A 6,323-nucleotide genomic window follows, 5' to 3' on the forward strand; every position below is an offset into this window, starting at 1 on the left:
AAAAAAACATTTTTCTCAGTGACACTCACCCCAGAGTCACAGTATCTTACAGTATCTTACAGTGTTTACCCTAGAAGGAAAGCAATAGGAACACCATTAGTTGCCCCAGGGGTACTGAGAAAGCCCCAGTATCTTTAACAGAATCCTACACGAAGACCTTGGCAACATTTAGGTGCCCAGCACGATCATTTAATATGTAGATGATCTACTGGTCTGCAGGAACAGCAAGCACACCTGTTGCAGGGAACCCATTGCCTTACTCCAGTTGCTGGCTCAGAAAAGATACATGGTGGATAAAAACAAACTACAGTACTGTTTACAGAGGTGCTCTACCTAGGGCAGCTCATCTCCAAAGATGGCAATAGAATAATACCTGATAGGGCTGCCACAGTGCGTGCAACTCCCAAACCAACAACGGTAAAAGAAATGCAAACATTCGTAGGCCTCTGCAATTATTGCTGAGCATGGATTTTAGACTATATAGCATGCACAAGGCCACTCCTGCAAGGCCTCAAGGAAACACAAAATGAGGGAATGATCATCCAATGGATAGCAGAAATGGTGACTGCCTTTAATGACCTAAAAGGGGTAATTTCCACAGACCCAGTTCTAGCGACCCCAGACTATACCCAAGAGTTCTAGCTGTTTTTGCATTCCAATGGCACTCTCATGACTACTGTATTGACACAAAAGAGCTCCATGGGACACAAGCCTTTGGCATAGTACAGTGGCACACTCAATTCTGTCATGCAGGGACAGTTTGCTTGCGAACAGACACTCGCTCCTGCAGCCTTCGCCATTGAAAAAAGTTCCACTATTGTAATGGGCTGCTCAATAACATTGTATGTGGAACACTCACTGTTTGCAATACTAGGATGTTCCAAATCCACTTTGACTACACAGAGAGCGTCTGCATATAAAATAATATTGTGAAGCCGAAATATCCATGTGGTACGATGCAGAACAGTAAACCCAGCCACATTCTTGACAGATCCTTGCACTGCTGAGTACATGCAGCAGCATGATTGTGCAACCTATGAAGGGGAGGGGGGGCGACATTTCCAAAGCAAAAAACAGTGCCCTAGAAGAAGGGGATATATTTTGTTGTTGATGGGACAGCATCAATTGACCAAGAAACAGATGAAAAACATGTTAGGGCAGCTGTAGTGAGACTGGAGGAGGGAGAACACGAAACGCACACCATGAAAAGATTACCAAGAAATGTTTCCCCACAAGCAGTTGAGCTGGTAACACTGATCGAGGCCCTAAGAACATTAAAGGGATGTTGGACTCTGCATATGTCACCACCACGGGGCACACAGGTGTGTCCCAGTGGAGAAGGAGAGGGTTCCAAAGGGCAGATGAGTCCCCAGTGCAACTTGCACAATTACTGAACACATTGATCACTGCACTAGCAGACCCATCAGTAGTAGCAGTGGTTAAATGTTTAGCTCACACGCAAAACACAGATGATATATCTTTGGGGAATGCTGCATCAGATGCAGCAGTGAAAAAAGCAGCATACCTTCCAGTACACATGAGTGCAGAATACGTCCTAGCAAGTACGGCAACTCACCCCACCACAGATGCATAAACAGCACTCCCCATACCACAGATCATCGAATTGCAGTGTCGAGCACCCAAAGAAGAACAGGAACTCTGGCTCAAATGTGGGTGTATTCAAACACCCATAGATCTCCTCTGGTGAGAGCAGGGTACAGGAAATGTTGTGATGCCTGTCGAGCTACTATACACAGCACTTGAACAATTTCACTTGCCATCCCACAGTTCCAAACAACACATTGCTGCCGATCTCTAGGAAGATTGGTTCATCCTAAATTACAGGAACACCTGATGCAAATGGTGGTCCAATGTACCACGAGTCAAGAGTTGAGCACATGAATGACATTGAGAACATTACAGGGAACACTGTCCTGCCTTTCAGGCCTTTTCCGAGAGCTCCACATTGACTATGCAGACATAGTGGAAAGGTGCAATGGAGCAAGACATTTGATTGTAGTGGTGTGTCCATTTTCTCGATGAGTGGAAGCAGGCCCATGCGTCCACCATGACACCAAGTGTGCCACTAAATTCCTTGCTAGGGAAGTTTTCCCCCGATGGGGAGTGTGTGATGTCCTGCGATCAGACAATGGGACTCACTTTTTCAATTAACTGTTCAAAGAGGTAAGAATGTTATTGTTATTTTCTGTGTATTTGTTCAAATGTCCTCCATTTACCATCCACATGCAAATGGAATGGTGGAGAAAATAAACGGCCTCCTCAAAAGTAGACTGTCCAAACTATGCAACACCCACAACTGCTTACCCCTGGCATTATTCCAATTCCACACAAAGCCCAGTAAGGACCACCACTTGACCCCCCACGAAATAGTGACTGGTCGACACATGCAAACACCACTGTCACCAGTATGAAGAGCATCAGACGCCCACAGAGCGGCCACCATTTAGGAGAAGAATTCAAACAATATATCACACAACTTATGCGTGCAATAAGATGCATTTCAAAACAGATCCCGCCCCCTACACAGAAAATATAGAAACTACAACAACCACTCTGACTGACAGTGCCCCAAACCAAACCTTGTTACCAGGGGAATGGATCTATGTCAGAAGCTTCGTCCGGAAGTGGGACACACCCCGATTCCATGGACCCTATGAGGTGGTGTTTGGCATCCCGCTTGCAGTAAAATTAAAGGGGCTCAGATACTGGATACACCTCTCAGATGTTCACAAAGCACCAGGCAGCATCTTGAAAAATACCCTGACTAAAAATGACCAGACTACCATAAGTAGCCCTATGCCAACCCTAATTGTGCATGTGAAATGTGCTAAAAAGAAACATTAATTGCTGCTAGAGCATGGGCTATGAGAAATTAAAAATTCTCTCTCTCTCTCTCTCTCTCTCTCTCTCTCTCTCTCTCAAACCCACCCCATTCTTTCCCTCTCTGCAGGTGCAATGATCATGGAGATGACTCCACTGCGGGACATATCAAATGTAGATTGTAGTAGGAACAGAATGAGTTCCCTGAGAATATGTAGCTACAACTGTGGGTTGCATTTTGTAGCCATTTTATTTACATTTTTTAATGCTCGCATTGGGTATTTAATGGGGAGCATCTTTTATCTAGGTTAACCATATAAAAGAAGGAGTTTAGGGGGGCAAATGGACATGGGATGTTTACAAGTGGACCTGGAATGGAACTATGCAAATAAGCCTCACCAGTTTGCATCGAAATACAACAGGAAAGGTCCCAGGTGTTATTATGTCCACCGTAAATGTAATTTATAGGTCACCAAATGCCCCAAATGTCATGTCCATACCCCCTTTAGTATTTACCCCAATCATCTAAAAAAGTATTTAACATGGGATATACCCCAGCCCCTAATACGGTTACAGGTTTTTCCCGCTTCTTGACCCTGAGTGAAAGAACGAATGAGAGCGCCCATGTAATGAGAATTAAACTAGCTGTTGGAGCAACAAACAACACAATTTATAATACTACATGTAACAGCTCCCAAACCACACCCTGCAATAGTTTAATGTTTACTCCTCACACAGCAGTGCTGGGGGGAGAAGGTTCCCCTTGCACAGTGACAGAAAAAAAGCAACTAGCACGTCCACATAAGTATGATGCATATCATGGTTTAGGATTAGATACAGTGGAAGACCTTTGCCATCCCGAACATTCAAACCATTGCTACTCTGATATGAGTGCGATGGGAAGGTGAATTACTAATAGGAGATGCTATGTTTGATCTCTAATACCCCATGCATCTGGGGCCCCCAACGTATTAATGCCACGAGAGTTACTGTTAATTGAAGCACAATGTCTAATTCACCTTGCACTATGTTGGATAAAAGGTACTTTTCCAGGCATGCAGTGTTCACCTACAACTCCTCAAACCAGATAATGCAAAACCAGCTCCACCAACCCGGACTGTTTCAAGGAAGCACTCCTCTCTATGCAATGGACAAAGTATATGGACAATATGTGGCAAGAATCAACTTTCATGTGCAAAGCAGAAGGAGTTGTTGATTATTCAGAAAAAACACTAGCCCTCGTTGAGCAAGCATGTGAACAAATATGGACAGAACATGTTGTAAACTGACATGGGTCACAGCAATTGAAAAACCAGTGAAATTACATCAAGAAGAAAGCTATGAACTCTGTTTTTACAATGAAGGAGCTGTTTCGATAGGGATCAAGCAAACGGTGCACTCAAACTCTTCCAGTTCTCTGAAAAGGCATGGGAGCACTGATGGACTACTACTGGGTGTGTGGCCAGAAAGCATAATTGCACCTCTGATCATCCTGGAGGTGCTACTGTTCACTTGCAATGCTGCATTCAACCCTGATTGAAGTACTCGAAGAACACCTGAAGGGGGACACTTTGAATACAAAGAAGCAGCGCTGCCAGAAAACCACCATTTTGCCATGACCGACTGAAATGAAAGAAGCGATCCTCTAACGACTTGTCACAACAATCCTCTGATCTACTTGCACAAATACCAGACAAATATAGACTATACAATTCTTCTGAGATATTATTTGCATCTCTTGTGCTCAGCCTCCAGACTAGAGCCAATGCTAAATAACTCCAGATGGTTAGATGGGAATTGAAGGGTTCAACGTCATCAAGGTGAAACTGAGAGCCCTCAGACTAATGATGATGCAGAACCGCTACATCCTCGACCTTCTGACAGCCATGGAGGGTGGGGTTTTCAAAAAGATCAGGAGTTCATGTTGCACGTTCGTACCTTCTGCTGCCGCTGAAAATGGGACACTTTTGCATGTTATCGCAGCTGTACATGAACTTGGGGTAAAAATGAAGAAGGAAGCAGGGATCCAGGAGGATGATTGGGTGAATATGGCATTTGGCTGGGTACCATCCTGGCTTGGAACAACGATCAAGATGTTGGTCCCTATCATTGTGTCTATTTTGGTGATTTTCTGCACATGCCAATTAGGTCTCCATTGTTGTGTCAAAGCAGTACCTAGTAGTGCAATGATGATGGTGACAATTGGGAAAACTCATAATAAAACCCCTCATGATACACAGCAAGTAGAGATACAGGCAGAAGAAAACAATGGCCCTAAATACTGTATGGTTGCCGTCTATCAAGGGAACGGGGATGAGGTGGACACCCTATACCACACAACCATTGCACCTCCACCACACCTGAAAATTACAAAGAAGTTTAGGTAGACTTATCAGGGGTAGGGATGTATATATATGACCTGCAGACCTGAACAATATGCACAGAGTGGAGAGAGCCTATGACATGTTTGTAGAGCATTGTTGCACATAAAAGGGAAGAAGCAGAGAGACGGGAAAATGAATGGAAATATGGGGGGTGAATTCATTACTGTAGAAGTAACAAAAGCGGGGGAATGTTGGGATGGAAATGAGACTATCCTACCACCCACCCCTCCCAAGTGCTTCTACATAAGGAGAAACCCATATGAGGCAATCTAACTCCAAGGGGGAAATAGTCTACATCACCGGGCACCATATAGAGACCTCATAGTGCATAGAAGTGGATGCTTAACACTAGAAATGCCTGCACTCCACAACTCCATTTTGTAACATGCCCCAAACTAAACAGGCCACAGACCCACACTGCTCTCGTTCCCTGTTCACAGAGCCCAATTGCTACACAAAAGCTGGCCACGCAAGAGCCTTGTTCCCACGGAAGCCCATTTTCCGCTTGTCCCTCCAGTGTTGCAGATCCATAGTATCGCCTTCAGGAATGTACCTGACATAGAGCGTGAGACAGTGCCATGCCCCGGGATTTGTCTATTCATCGCCAATAAACTGCCATCAAGCCTCTGACCCCCACCCAGCCAGTCCAGGGAGGGACGAACATCATTAAACTGACCCCCACTTCTTCGGCTCTCTGATAAGCTCCTGACCCTAAGGTCGTAACCTCCATAACATGCCCATCACAGATCTAAAGTCCACATGACTGTATTTCTTCTTAACAGCAACATACATTTCTAGTAACATGAGATACTGGGAAGGGTAAATCAAAGATCAGAGACATTAGGTGTGGGGACTGTGGTATCAATGGAGCTCTGAATGTATGTGCCAGCATGACTGTATTTTATCCTCCCCTCTCCCTGGCACCCCTTTCCAGGTGCCTGCCATAATGAATGAATCGTATGACTCAGTTGTTTAGTTTAGCTAGTAAGCATTGTATTTTAAGCCTGCATGACCTTCACCGCGAGGATGAGCCCAGCTGATCCACGTGGAGCCAGATCGACGGAGAAGAACCAACCAATTACTGCCTGGCATCCCTAT

The sequence above is a fragment of the Ambystoma mexicanum genome, chromosome 2q (assembly GCF_040938575.1).
Source record: "Ambystoma mexicanum isolate Mex_15411 chromosome 2q, UKY_AmexF1_1, whole genome shotgun sequence".
NCBI classification, from domain to species: Eukaryota; Metazoa; Chordata; class Amphibia; order Caudata; family Ambystomatidae; genus Ambystoma; species Ambystoma mexicanum.